The sequence below is a fragment of the Nerophis ophidion genome, unplaced genomic scaffold (assembly GCF_033978795.1).
Source record: "Nerophis ophidion isolate RoL-2023_Sa unplaced genomic scaffold, RoL_Noph_v1.0 HiC_scaffold_65, whole genome shotgun sequence".
Taxonomy (NCBI): domain Eukaryota; kingdom Metazoa; phylum Chordata; class Actinopteri; order Syngnathiformes; family Syngnathidae; genus Nerophis; species Nerophis ophidion.
The window spans coordinates 22,323-37,985 of NW_026906987.1; the positions used below are offsets into that span (position 1 = coordinate 22,323).

Consider the following 15,663-nt stretch of genomic DNA (forward strand, 5'->3'; position numbering starts at 1 on the left):
CCACCGGGCCGCGGCCACAGAATAAATTTTTATTTATTTATTTTTTAATCACAGTCAGATTTTTACTGCATGCCACTGGTAAGCGCACGGGTGAGAAGAGGTTTTAAAATGATTAGCTCCTGCTTACTTTTACCGCATGCCTTGATTAAGCGCAGGAGTGAGAAGAGGATTTAAATTAATTAGCGCCCCGGCGCCTATTCAAGGAACTACGGTATATTATCACACAACTCTTATGCTTAAAGGCTGTTGCTATGGTTATTATCAAGTGTGCTGAAATTATTTTTTCTTTGTCTGTGCAAAGCTGGCAATCCACAAGATTGCAAGCAAGTCTCTTATCAGTGTTTGTTTCCAGAACCGGCCTGCTGACTGCCAAGACCGAACATCGAGTACCGTGACGTAGACAGAACAGAGACAAGGTGATATCACGAGTGTCAGCACATTTGCATTTATGTATAATTATATATTGTGTCTAGCTGGAGCTGTGAAGATGACCCCCTTCCCTCAGCGACAGCCTCGGTGATGTAACCAGGGACCTCCCAAATAAATAGAGGCAGCACGTGGGCTGGACTTTTAGAACGTAGTTTGGATCTGTAACTAGAGTACAGCCCAAAACACATCTCTCCTCCATCCATCCATTTTCTACCGCTTATTCCCTTTTGGGGTCACGGGGGGCGCTGGCGCCTATCTCAGCTACAATCGGGCGGAAGGCGGGGTACACCCTGGACAAGTCGCCACCTCATCGCAGGGCCAACACAGATAGACAGACAACATTCACGCTCACATTCACACACTAGGGCCAATTTAGTGTTGCCAATCAACCTATCCCCAGGTGCATATCTTTGGAAGTGGGAGGAAGCCGGAGTACCCGGAGGGAACCCACGCATTCACGGGGAGAACATGCAAACTCCACACAGAAAGATCCCGAGCCTGGATTTGAACCCAGGACTGCAGGACCTTCGTATTGTGAGGCAGACGCACTAACCCCTCTGCCACCGTGAAGCCCCCACATCTCTCCTCAATTGAGCAAAATGTAACTCTGTCTGTGCATGATTTCTTCCTTCTCGTCTGTTTAATAGACGCATCAGTGTTTGAACCTGACACCACTATAATCTTTTTCCTCTTTTCTACTCTTTTAGCACTCGACTTACCTTCATGACCTTCTCTCCCCTCTAGTCCTATCCATGTCCATACCTTCCTCATACATCAGCTCACTGTCCCCTTCCATCTCCTTTTAAGCAGCTACCAGAAATCCATAGCTGGATAATGGAGAGGTTTTGTGAAAAAATAATAATACAAAATAATTGCCTAAAACCAAAAATTAAAATGAAATACATCTCCTCTGTTCTGTACATCATTGTCCAAGTGACATTATATTGTCATCTTCTTCTTTATGCCATTTCCTCAAGGTGACAGAAAAACATGATACAACCTGCCTATCATGTGATTCTACCATGTTGGCAAAATACAAACACACAATATATTGACATATATAACACATAAAACATGGAATTAGAAGTGAACAGTACCCATCCCTACCAGCAAGTGTTGTTGTACTGGAAACTAATTTACAAACACAACTTCATCACACACAATACTCCACTATGGAATTGTTCTTATATTAAAATGAGAAACAAATCCATCTTTGAACAGCAATGGTTTGAAAAAGGCATTTGGTCACTGATGCACTTATTGACTGATAAAACTATTTTAATATTTCAAGATTTAATTAAGTATGACCTGCAAATAAGAAATATTACAAAATTTAAATAGGCTTTTATTTGAAATATTCTAGTTACTGCATCTTTTTTAATTGTTTTCTATTTCTTCTTCTTCTTATTTTCTCTGAAACAAAAAAATACTTAAAAGTTTCCATTCTTTCTGAGATAAAAGAGTTAATCTAAATTTAAAAAAAGCATGGAATTGAGCACTTAAAATTATATTATAGATGTTATTTTGCAATTGAAGACAACACTTGTTCGATCTGTGACTGAGAAACACAATAAACAGTTTATTTTAAGAATGTACGCAAAGTAAATCTCTGTGGGATGATGTACAATATTGGCTTTTGTCCGACACTCCAAACTTTGACTGATATTGATGTTGTTTTGGGGATGTTGAAAAAAGAAAAAAATACATAAAAAAATGTTTAGAACACAATACTGGATTTATTTGATGTATCCAGAAATGTAAGTTTGTAAAAACAAAATCCTTTCACAAAAACAAAAAAAAAAAATCTGCTATTTTCTCTCACTTGTATATTGCATAAAGGTCTGGGGACATACATATAAAACAATCACAACACAATCATTATAATACAGAGTAATAACGATAATGAATAAAATAGATTATAGAGACCCAACAAATGAATCATAAAGTTGTTAGAAAGTCAAAATGAAAGTCTGGACAGTTTATTTCAAATCCTGCAGTTTCATTTGCTGCTGCTGTTCTCGCCAGCACACTTGTGTTTCTTACACTGGTACTTAGAAGACAATCTTTCACCACACACACTGCAACTCAACACTTTCTCTCCTGGGTGTCTTCTCATGTGTACTAAAAGGTTTGATCGGTCACAAAAGCTTCTGTTGCAGATTGAACAAGAATGTGATTTTTCACCAGTGTGTGTTCTAGTGTGTACTTTCAAACTGTTACTTTGTACAAAACCTTTACTGCAGATTGAACAGGAAAAAGGTTTTTCGCCAGTGTGTGTTCTCATGTGTACTTTCAAATAGCTACTTTTTACAAAACCTTTACTACGGATTGAACAAGTAAAAGGTTTTTCTCCAGTGTGTGTTCTCATGTGTCTTTTCAGATCACAATGGTTTTTAAATGTTTTGTGACAGGTAGAACATGTGAAGTGAGTGTTGTCAGTGTGACATGTCTTATCATCTTTAGAGTCTTCATCATCAGTGTCAGAAGAGTGTGACGTTGTGTCCTCACTATCTGATAGTGGAGCTAAGAGCTTGTCTGCTTGTGATCCTCCACAGTGGTCTCCATCAGCTTCTGTTGTCATGTGTTGTGTTGAGCTGCTGCTTGGAGGCTCCCCCCCTCCCCTCTCCTCACTTTCACCTTTCACCTCATCATCTTCACTCTTCACAGGGACACCAGTCACTGGGAACTCCTCCAGTCCTTCAAGATGATCTCCCTCTTGAGTGATGCTGTGTTCCTCCTCTTCCTCTTTAATGTGGGGCGTCAGTGAGTCTTCCTCTTCCTTTTTACAGGGAAGGGTCTGTGTCAAAGAGGAAAAGGAGACGCCAGAGGGTCCGTGGCGCCTGGTCTTCCTCTTTGAAGGATCCTCCTTCACCATCCTGAAGCTACACTCCTTTTTTCAGGCAGACGTTGTTCTCCACAGACGTCTGCAGGACACACAATGACAAACATGCTTGAGAAATGTCCAGATTTGCTCAGTCACATGAGGCATTCAGTAAGTTTACATGTACTTAAAATAACAAGTGATTATATTAATTGGCCTGAAAACAAACACATTGCTCTTTACAACATTATTCACAGGAATAGAAGACCACTTTTTACGAGGGGTGGGCAATATGGCCTAAAATCTATATTGCCATATATACCAATCTCCCTGAGTGCAGCTGGGATAGGCTCCAGCGCCCCCTGTGATGTTAATGTCAGTTACTGATGTATAAACTTGGAGAAAAGATGAGGTTGTTTACAGTGTAAATCTGTATTCTGTATTGTTGTCTCAGCTATGATGCCATCTTGTGGTCGAGTTTGCTCACTGCGAGTGCTGTGGGTTTAAAGTGTATTTCCTTTTGCTTCATGCCTTGAACCTGAAGTAATGTTTCGTCATTTATCTCGCCAAGCAACGTTTGTATGTGAAACCGGGGATTTCCATTGGATGTGGAACGGCGCCCCCATAGCGACAAACTTGTTCCGTTTTTTGTTTTCAAGTCAATGTGTCAGTTTCCACCACCTGGCTTCTATATTTAGTGGTCGACACAACAAAGTGGTTCAATTGAGCTAAAATCTGCTCGTGTGGGACAGGAAGTCATGTATGAACACAAAATAAATGATCCAGTTTACTTTCAAAGTAGAATATTCTGTTTAAGGCGGATGGTATTTTACACTTTGAAAAGTCCTAATGGACATGAAGTCAACTTGTCAAAAGGTTGTCAGACCTAATTTCACTTAATTGACACAAAGGGATGAAAACATTCTGATTCTAAAAGGCCCAAAATTAAAGAATCATAAAACAGGCATATCCTGGGCAGCTATACGGAGGTCTGTACTACAGCGTTGTATTAAAATGACTATTTCCATCTCCAACATGAAAGTGAGTGTCGCTAACACTACTGCACACAGGAAATCATGTGGAGGAGAATTGCAAGTAGTTGAAACAAAGATTGTGAATGACTGACAAGAGGCCCACTTTGTTCATGTAAGTCTACTGTGGAATAAACATACTCAGGTGCTGAGAGGGATGCACAAAGTAAGACCTCTTAGTCCAGTTTAAAATCCACAGACCAAGAAGGAAACACTTGGATATAGCAATATATTGATGAGGACAAGAATTAAGTTATTAGGTTTATTTTCATTTATATCGGTCCCGGCCTTCGATTGTGTGAATATTTTAATGCCTCTGGACATTGTATTTAATTCTTTTTAATACCATTTAAGGCCTTAATTTAGGCAAAGTCCATTCAATTAATTTTAATGCTTTTTAATGTCACAAAGAAACCCTGCTAAAGCTCTTAAATTTAAACAAATGTGGACCGATCCATACAAAAATCAACAATAACAATACCAAGCATAATATCAATATAAGGTAATTATAGCAGTTTGATCGATATTTTGTATTATATATATTTTGTTGAGTTTTTTTACTGTTTACAAACTCAGTAAAAGGGAAGACTTTAAGGGCATAAACCTAATGATTTAATTCAGAGCCATATTTAAATATTCAATTGATATTCTAACACCAGCATCCTGTGTTTTTGTCTGATTATGATTGCCAACAAAAATGTAATCATTCAATTATCCTGATGACTTTAAATACCAGTATCCGCATTGGTACGACCGATACTGCCCTGAAACTATTTGGTACTGGATCGATACCAACATTTGTAGTATCCGCCAAAACTAAAGTATCAAACAACAAAAACAGTGATTATTACATTTGAACAAAAGAGAAGACTAAGTGATTATTACATTTTAACAGAAGTGTAGAATGAAAGACGTTACATTAGAAGGTTCCTAAATAAAAATATTCTTCATGGAATTATTGAGACATTTCTAGGATGTATTTACGATTTTTACGAGATTTTGATAGAATTTAATACAGTCTAAGGCAACTCGACAGTTTCAGGTTCGATTCTACTCACTGCCGTTGTGTCCTTGAGCAAGGTACTTTACCCACCTGCTCCCAGTGCCACCCACACTGGTTTAAATGTAACTTAGATCATGGGTTTCAATATGTAAAGCGCTCTGAGTCACTAGAGAAACGCGCTAAATAAATATACTTCACTTCATTTAAAAGGAAACCGCACTTTTGTAATTTATTTTGCCTATCAAGAACATATATTTTTCTTTTTTATGCATTCTAAATAGTAATAAATGCGATCACAATCTGTTTACAATAGAGGCTATTAGAGTCGCACTATTCTGCCTAAAAATAACTTAAAAAGCATCCAAACACCTCCATTAAGGTTTTATGTACATGCAGTAGGTATATATGTCATTTAGTAACAGGTACTTTTTTAAAAAGATGGAATATTTACGTATGTTTGCTTATTAGCGCATTACTTTCAAAAAAGCATCACTATATGTGCTTTTTTTTCAACATCACTAAATATTACACACTGCAGACTTTCTGAGAGCCAACAAACATAATAAAACATCACATACTGTACAATGTCTGCTGTCACTATGACGCAGACTGATAGACTCTTGTTATATTCCCGTTTAGATGAGGAAAGACTCATAATCGTCGCACGGTATGGGGAGTGAAGCCAAGCGTCTTTTCGGGCCTAAATTGGCTGTCAAAGGGAATCAATTCGTCAGAGTACGTCCTCATCCTTCTACTACCCAGGTGAGAGGCCACTTATAATAACAACATCACTAATACTTGGTTGGTATTCAAGCCACAAAATGCAAATGGAGTATTGTTGGCGCTTTTTGGATGGTTATAGAGGACCTCTCATTGGCTCCATTGCAAGTGGACTTTTATTTACATTTATGAGTTAGAATGGGATTTAAAAATATATATATCAATTGTCATGTATTTCATAATGATTGTGAAGAATAGAAAAAATTCCCCCAAAAAGTGCAGTTGTCCTCTAAATTCAAACGATTAGATTTAAAGGCCTACAGAAATGAGATTTTATTTAAACGGGGACAGCAGGTCCATTCTATGTGTCATACTTGATCATTCACGATATTGCCATATTTTTGCTGAAAGGATTTAGTAGAGAACATCCACGATAAAGTTCGCAACTTTTGGTCGCTAACAGAAAAGCCCTGACTTTACAGGAAGTTGCAGACGATGACGTCACCCGTGTGATGGCTCCTCACATATTCACATTGTTTTTAATGAGAGCCTCCAACAAAAAGTGCTATTCGGACCGAGAAAACGACAATTTCCCCATTAATTTGAGCGCGGATGAAAGATTTGTGTTTGTAGATATTGATAGCGACGGACTAGAAAAAAAAAAAAAACGCGATTGCATTGGGACGGATTTTGATGTTTTTAGACATATTTACTAAGATAATTCTGGGAAATCCCTTATCTTTCTATTGTGTTGCTTGTGTTTTAGTGAGTTTAATAGTACCTGATAGTCGGAGGTGTGTCTCCACGGGTGTCTTGACGCCAATGTCTCAGGGGAGTCGACGGCAGCTATGGATGGCACAAGCTCAGCTTTTCTCCGGTAAGAAGCGACTTTTTAACCACAATTTTCTCACCGAAACCTGCTGGTTGACATTCTGTCGTGATTCATGTTCGCTTGACCGCGCTCTGATCCATAGGAAAGTTTCACCTCCAGGAATTTTAAACAAGGAATCACCGTGTGTTTGTGTGGCTAAAGGCTAAAGCTGTTGCGATCTGTGACTCAGATCTTCACATGTTTATTTTTCCATCTTTGTTTCATTCTCTTCTGACCCACTTACTTCCTGTTTAGTCCGTTACCATGGTTACACATTGATTTCACCTGCTCCTCGTTTTCTACACACCTGGTTCTCCTTGATTTCTCCCTATATAAGCTTTCCTCTTTTCTTTGTTCAGTCTCGGATCCTAATTTGCCCACGCGCAACAGTGACGACTCTCGACCTTCATCTTTGTATGTATATTCTCGCTAGCTTTTACGCTAAGCCATTTGTTTTATTCCAGCTCACATGCTGAGGAAGTGTTTTTCTGTTTTTGGTTTGCTTTCTCTTTACAGCAGTGTTTTTGTTCCTAGCCTTTTATTATTTAATAAATCCATTTATAACTTACCTTGTTGTGTTCATCGCTTCGACGCATCCCCGGAAGAACCAATCCGGCATTACAATGCCACACAAGCGTCACAGTAGGATCCGAGCATCAAAATGTTTTTCCGCGTCGAAACCACGGGAGGAACCCTTCGACTTGGGTTTGTGGTTGGAGCTCATGGCTTGGGAGCAGGAAAGACTTGACTGTGGGCCTGAAGTCCCCTCCGAAGCCGTTCGCGCTGCCCCGAAGAGGCGGGGGGTCCAGTGGAGAGGTCCCCCGCACGGCAGTAATTATCCAGCACCACTTCATCCTTCCTACGAACACAGCAAGATTCACCCCGACCAGGATTCACCTTCCACTACCGGTAATCCAGCTTGTTTTTTTTCCCCTGACTCTAGCAGTCACGACATTTGGGGTACGCCCACCGGTGACGCAACACCGCCCCCTGTTGTTGACATTTTTTCAGAAGATTTTTATATTGTGGACAGTACTTTTCATTCCCAACCTTTTTCGAAGACCAATAACATTTATGATAAAATACGTAATTATCAGGATATTTTTTCTCATTATTCTAGTCAACCTCAGTCACCTAATTTTTCTTCAACTCCACCTGTAAAACCTCATTCCCAGCCCAAGTCCAAGGTTTTTTCTCCCTTTTCAAAGGGACACTCTGGACAATATAGAGGGGAGGAGTCTGCCCGCCTCCAAACCTCCCACCACCCTCCCTTATGGTCAGTCCCTGACCACAGGGAACGGGTCTGGGATTCCCGTCTGGAGGGGGGGGCTATGGCCTATAGCTGTGTTGCGGAGGTAGCGCAGACGCTACCATTTCTTAAAACTGTCAAACCGCAACCTCCTATGAGGCCACCCTTACCTGTTTTTCGGCCCGTTAAACCGCTAGCTCCTCCTAGACCTCCTCCACCTGTGTTTCCCCCGGCCAAGTCTCAACGGCCTTGTAGACCTCCTCCACCTGTTTTTCCCCCGGCCAAGTCTCAACGGCCTTGTAGACCTCCTCCACCTGTGTTTCCCCCGGTCAAATCACAACGACCAAGTAGACCTCCTCCACCGGTGTTCAGACTTGCGAGGTCATTACCTCCAGCACGTCCTCCACCACCGATGTTCGGCACTGTCCCTAACCTGGTTTTCACACCAGAAGAGGTTCCTAACCTTGTTCCCACACCAGCTTCGGTCTCTCGCCTGGTTCACACACCAGCACCGAATCCTAGTCTGGTTCTCACGCCAGCAATCGACTCTTTCCTGGTCCTCACACCAGCACCTGTTCCTAGCCTAGAGCCCACTCCAGTACCAGCTCCAGAGCTGGAGCCTACTCCAGTACCAGCTCCACGCCGCCAAGCGCCGGTACCAGCTCCGCGCCGCCAAGCACCGCCGACGACGGGGCTGGAGCCCACACCAGCGTCGACGACGGGGCTGGAGCCCACACCAGCGTCGACGACGGGGCTGGAACCTTCACCTATGTCGACAGGGCTGGAGCCCACTCCAGTGCCAGCTCCTCGACAAGCGCCGGTACCAGCTCCACGCCGCCAAGCACTGCCGACGAAGAAGCTGGAGCCCACACCGGCGTCGACGATGAGGCTGGAGCTCACACCAGTCACGACTCCTGCGGCTCCCAGGCCGCCTCCGACGACTCCTGCGGCTCCCAGGCCGCCTCCGACGACTCCTGCGGCTCCCAGGCCGCCTCCGACGACTCCTGCGGCTCCCAGGCCGCCTCCGACGACTCCTGCGGCTCCCAGGCCGCCTCCGACGCCTTCTTCGGCTGCAGCACCCGCATCATCCTCGCCAGCTGCACTCGGGCCTGCTTTGGCTGCAGTCCCCGCACCCTCGTCTGCTGCTTCCAAGCCTGCTGGGATTTCGGTGCTGAGGCGTCGTCCACCACGTCGATCACGGGCGTGGCCTCTGCGAGGTCATCCTCCTCGCCAGACACTCCCTCCTCCATGTCGGCCACGGATGTGGCCGTGCCCGGGTCGTCCGCCTCGCCGGGCACCTCATCCTGCGATGCGGCCACTAATGTGGCCTTTTCGAGGTCGCCCGCCAAAACTTTTTCGGCAGCGGCGTTCCATCCGCCGCCGCCACTTGACTTGTCCTCGGTGGATTCGGGGACACACGACTTGGCGACCCTCCACCGTGGCCTCCCTCCGCCCTCCCTTCGTTTGTGGACTCTGTTTTTGGGGAGGGGGTTCAAGTTGTTTCTTATTTGTTTTTGTTTTCTTTGAGACATCTGGAATCTGTCTTTTTGGGGGGGGGAATACTGTTGCGATCTGTGACTCAGATCTTCACATGTTTATTTTTCCATCTTTGTTTCATTCTCTTCTGACCCACTTACTTCCTGTTTAGTCCGTTACCATGGTTACACATTGATTTCACCTGCTCCTCGTTTTCTACACACCTGGTTCTCCTTGATTTCTCCCTATATAAGCTTTCCTCTTTTCTTTGTTCAGTCTCGGATCCTAATTTGCCCACGCGCAACAGTGACGACTCTCGACCTTCATCTTTGTATGTATATTCTCGCTAGCTTTTACGCTAAGCCATTTGTTTTATTCCAGCTCACATGCTGAGGAAGTGTTTTTCTGTTTTTGGTTTGCTTTCTCTTTACAGCAGTGTTTTTGTTCCTAGCCTTTTATTATTTAATAAATCCATTTATAACTTACCTTGTTGTGTTCATCGCTTCGACGCATCCCCGGAAGAACCAATCCGGCATTACAATGCCACACAAGCGTCACAAAAGCTTCCCAACTCCATCTTTCTACTTTGACTTCTGCAATATTAATTGAACAAATTGCAAAAGATTCAGCAACACAGATGTCCAAAATACTGTGTAATTATGTCGTTAAAGCAGATGACTTTTAGCTGTGTGTGTGTGCAGCGCTCACACTTTTTAAAAACCTGTGACGTCTTGCGTACACGTCATCATTACACAACGTTTTTAAGACGAAACTCCCTGGAAATGTAAAATTGCAATTTAGTAAACTAAAAAGGCCGTATTGGCATGTGTTGCAATGTTAATATTTCATCATTGATATATAAACTATCAGACTGCGTGGTGGGTAGTAGTGGCTTTCAGTAGACCTTTAGGAACCAGTACTAAAAAAAAATGGTACTTGGTATACAGCTCTTATCTTCACCACTAAACCCTTGAAATATGCTGACATATGTGCTGCCAAAGGTAAATAAACAGTAGCCATATTGAATGTTTGCCTTCATTTGACCAGGTGAGGTAAGGAGGACGGCCTCTAGGTCACATGGTTACACCCCAGCAATTACACTGTTGATGATTGATGAGCATTCATTTTTAAATGGTGGTGTTAAAAAGCAAATATATCTCCATCTTTAGTGATAAATGTGTCCCCCGGATGAACATGTGTCACAAACATTGTATTAGATGATATGTGGATGTTGTGCTTACTTGGACTGTGATGAAGCTGTGAGGACTCAGGTGGTTTGTCTTCATGCTCTTCAGTCTTCACAGAGACAACAGTCAGTGGAAACTTGCTGACATCAGCCTCCTCCTGCCCTACAGGACACTCTCCCCCCTGACTGATCCACACTTCCTCCTCTTCCTCTTTAATGTGGGGGGGCTGTGGATCCTCCTGCTGCTGAAGGGGACGTTCTTCTTGACGAGCGTTCATCTGTTGGACGTCCGCAAGACAACACAAACAAACTTCAGCTGTGATGTGTCAAATATTTTTTAATCCATCAAATATAATATTTTCCAAGTGAACTGACTCCACTCTGTGGTGATGTTCTTCTACACATGGAATAATCATCAGTTATTGATTATTATGAATTGTGTAATTGATCAAAAATTAACAACTTACAGAAAACCTCCTGCTGGGATTTTAATACCGTCATGACTGCATGAAGTCAGTCTGCACGTATAAAAGTGTCATTGTGCTGCAGCATCAAGTGACGCCAACTGGCTCCTCCCACTACCAACCTACCAGCCAACCTTGACGTGCACCTCCAAAATAGTCCCACCTCACGTCAATGGTGACCAGGACTACAGAGCTGTGGTCCGTTGGCTTTACTTTTACACACAATATCCTCTCCTTGTTTTCCATTACCTCCCTGCTTGGCACTCAGCATCAAGGGTTGGAATTGGGGGTTAAATCACCATAAATGATTCCCGGGCGCAGCACTGCTGCTGCCCACTGCTCCCCTCACCTCTCAGGGGGTGATCAAGGGGATGGGTCAAATGCAGAGGACACATTTCACCACACCTAGTGTGTGTGTGACAATCATTGCTACTTTAACTTTCTTCTGCGAAAGCAACATTTTTAACCCAACAGAAAACAAACAGAAGTGCAGTGAAGCACGTGGAACAAGTGCCAGCGAGTATATATATAAATATATACATATATATATATATATATATATATATATATAAATATATATATATATATATATACAAATTCATAAATGTAAACAAATATTTACAATATTTGGGTACCTCATGTTTCGACTACATACAAAATATTGATGCAAATTCATTTTGTGTGCAGTATATTAAAGCTATTTTTAATATTTAACATTTATTTAATTAAATATTTATTTTAGTCCGACTGAATAAGCATTAATCGCTTACAATTGTGCAAATAGTGTATTCTTAATAACAAACATCAGTTGATTTAATTTCCATGATATGTCCACCCAATGCAGCTGAGATAGGCTCCAACACCCCCCCCCCCCTCGCAACACCAAATAGGGACAAGCGGTAGGAAAATGGATGGATGGATGTTATCAAGGTAATAGAAGTGCGTGCAAACATCATTTGTATTTATTGCATAAAGTTGACACCAACATAAAGCAGACCACTGCAATAATACATTATATTACACTGTCATTACAATAACAATAATATTTTTTTCATCCTGTAAAGCATCTTTGAGTACACTGAAAAGCGCTATACCAAATAAAATGTATTATTATTATTATTATTATTATACCATGTGACTTATTCCAGACTTAAATTACAAGACGTTTGTTTCTTTCTAGTAACAAATATTTAATGATGTTAAGCGTGACTGTAATATACAACAAAAAACAGTTAAATTATTAAATAAGTCAATATAATTCTCATAGAGAACATATAAAATACACTCCTCAAGAAAAACGCTCGCATTTGCTACAAAGGCCTGCTAGCGGGCTAAAGCTAGCACGTTAGCTTCGAACAACATATGAGGTAAATAAGATAAATAATATGAAAATATATCATGTATATTACCTCATAAGCCGCGTGTACAAGAGAGGAGTGGAATATATTCTTCCTATTGTTACACCAGCAACTCTTTTTTGTCTTCTGTGGCCGGGCGAAGGAAGTGTGCACCACTCACTATTGTCCCAGTGAAACACGTGTTTGAAGGAAGTGTGCACCACTCACTATTGTCCCAGTGAAACACGTGTTTGAAGGAAGTGTGCACCACTCACTATTGTCCCAGTGAAACACGTGTTTGAAGGTGTGCACCACTCACTATTGTCCCAGTGAAACACGTGTTTGAAGGAAGTGTGCACCACTCACTATTGTCCCAGTGAAACACGTGTTTGAAGGTGTGCACCACTCACTATTGTCCCAGTGAAACACGTGTTTGAAGGAAGTGTGCACCACTCACTATTGTCCCAGTGAAACACATGTTTGAAGGAAGTGTGCACCACTCACTATTGTCCCAGTGAAACACGTGTTTGAAGGAAGTGTGCACCACTCACTATTGTCCCAGTGAAACACGTGTTTGAAGGAAGTGTGCACCACTCACTATTGTCCCAGTGAAACACGTGTTTGAAGGAAGTGTGCACCACTCACTATTGTCCCAGTGAAACACGTGTTTGAAGGAAGTGTGCACCACTCACTGTTGTCCCAGTGAAACACGTGTTTGAAGGAAGTGTGCACCACTCGCTGTTGTCCCAGTGAAACACGTGTTTGAAGGAAGTGTGCACCACTCACTATTGTCCCAGTGAAACACGTGTTTGAAGGAAGTGTGCACCACTCACTATTGTCCCAGTGAAACACGTGTTTAAAGGAAGTGTGCACCACTCACTGTTGTCCCAGTGAAACACGTGTTTGAAGGAAGTGTGCACCACTCACTATTGTCCCAGTGAAACACGTGTTTGAAGGAAGTGTGCACCACTCACTATTGTCCCAGTGAAACACGTGTTTGAAGGAAGTGTGCACCACTCACTATTGTCCCAGTGAAACACGTGTTTGAAGGAAGTGTGCACCACTCACTGTTGTCCCAGTGAAACACGTGTTTGAAGGAAGTGTGCACCACTCGCTGTTGTCCCAGTGAAACACGTGTTTGAAGGAAGTGTGCACCACTCACTATTGTCCCAGTGAAACACGTGTTTGAAGGAAGTGTGCACCACTCACTATTGTCCCAGTGAAACACGTGTTTAAAGGAAGTGTGCACCACTCACTGTTGTCCCAGTGAAACACGTGTTTGAAGGAAGTGTGCACCACTCACTATTGTCCCAGTGAAACACGTGTTTGAAGGAAGTGTGCACCACTCACTATTGTCCCGGTGAAACACGTGTTTGAAGGAAGTGTGCACCACTCACTATTGTCCCAGTGAAACACGTGTTTGAAGGAAGTGTGCACCACTCACTATTGTCCCAGTGAAACACGTGTTTGAAGGAAGCGTGCACCACTCACTATTGTCCCAGTGAAACACGTGTTTGAAGGAAGTGTGCACCACTCACTATTGTCCCAGTGAAACACGTGTTTGAAGGAAGTGTGCGCCACTCACTATTGTCCCAGTGAAACACGTGTTTGAAGGAAGCGTGCACCACTCACTATTGTCCCGGTGAAACACGTGTTTGGCCAACATTTGTTCCGCGGTTGAGAACACCTCGATGACGTCACACAGGAGGAAAAACAAAACAAGATGGCGTCTGGCGGAGAATACGTTGTTTTGGTTATTATGGTTTCTAGGTCTTAATTACAACGTACATGTGCACATTTGTGTCGTTTAACAGAGTAAACGTCCTTATTAATTGTTTGTATGCGGATACATTAGTCTGAGTGCACTTTGACGTGCTAGCCTAGCCTGCTGGTTAGCTTAGCTTGTTAGCTGCTAACAAAGAGAGGCGGAAGTGATCGACACATCAAAGCAGAGATCCAATGTAAGTGTAAAGTGTTTTTATTGTGTGAACATGTCTACATTACAAATGATGTGAGTGTTGCTGAATCAGCGACTAACTGCTGCCATTGAAGAAATATTTGTGATGTTAGAAAAAAAAAAAAAACGATAGCAGAGTACAAGGAGGAACTTTGTCCAACAAAAGAGGAGAAGGAGCGACAACATCAACTACTGGACGCTGTTTTCAAGAAACATCAAGTTGTGTTACACATCCAGCCTTCCATCCCTCTTCTTCTGCTTGTCTGAGGTCGGGTCGCGGGGGCAGCAGCCTAAGCAGGGAAGCCCAGACTTTCCTCTCCCCAGTCGCTTCGTCCAGCTCTTCCCGGGGGATCCCAAGGCGTTCCCAGGCCAGCTGGGAGACATAGTCTACCCAACGTTTCCTGGGTCTTCCCTGGGGCCTCCTACCGGTCGGATGTGCCCTAAACACCTCCCTAGGGAGGCGTTCGGGTGGCATCCTGACCAGATGCCTGGACCACCTTATCTGGCTCCTCTCGATGTGGAGGAGCAGCGGCTTTACTTTGAGTTCCTCCCGGATGACAGAGCTTCTCACCCTATCTCTAAGGGAGAGCCCCGCCACACGGCAGAGGAAACTCATTTAAAATAGAATAGAATAGACTTGATTGTCATTATATTTGCGTATAACTAGATCAAAGACTAAAGGTGCGGTAGGGGGGAACAAATATAGGGTCAAATAAATACCACAAGAGCTAATAAGGGAAAACTAACACTTGAAATAAACAGACCGCTTCGGCCACTTGTACTAGTGATCTTATCCTTTCGGTCATGACCCAAAGCTCATGACCATAGGTGAGGATGGGAACGTAGATCGACCGGTAAATTGAGAGCTTTGCCTTCCGGCTCAGCTCCTTCTTCACCACAACGGATCGATACAGCGTCCCCATTACTGAAGACGCCGCACCGATCCGCCTGTCGATCTCACGATCCACTCTTCCCTCGCTTGTGAACAAGACTCCTAGGTACTTGAACTCCTCCACTTGGGGCAGGGTCTCCTCCCCAACCCGGAGATGACACCCCACCCTTTTCTGTACGAGAACCTTGAACTCGGATTTGGAGGTGCTGATTCTCATCCCAGTCGCT

At 43.0% G+C, this 15,663-nt stretch overlaps 1 long non-coding RNA gene across 1 annotated transcript; it reads left to right on the forward strand.

Moving 5' to 3' along the window:
• The first annotated feature begins 349 nt into the window (after nucleotides 1-349).
• LOC133547130 (uncharacterized) lies at nucleotides 350-2,783 on the forward strand. The gene is made up of 2 exons (XR_009805346.1): nucleotides 350-416; nucleotides 474-2,783. It is a non-coding gene; the product is annotated as an uncharacterized LOC133547130 (long non-coding RNA).
• The last annotated feature ends 12,880 nt before the right edge of the window (nucleotides 2,784-15,663 follow it).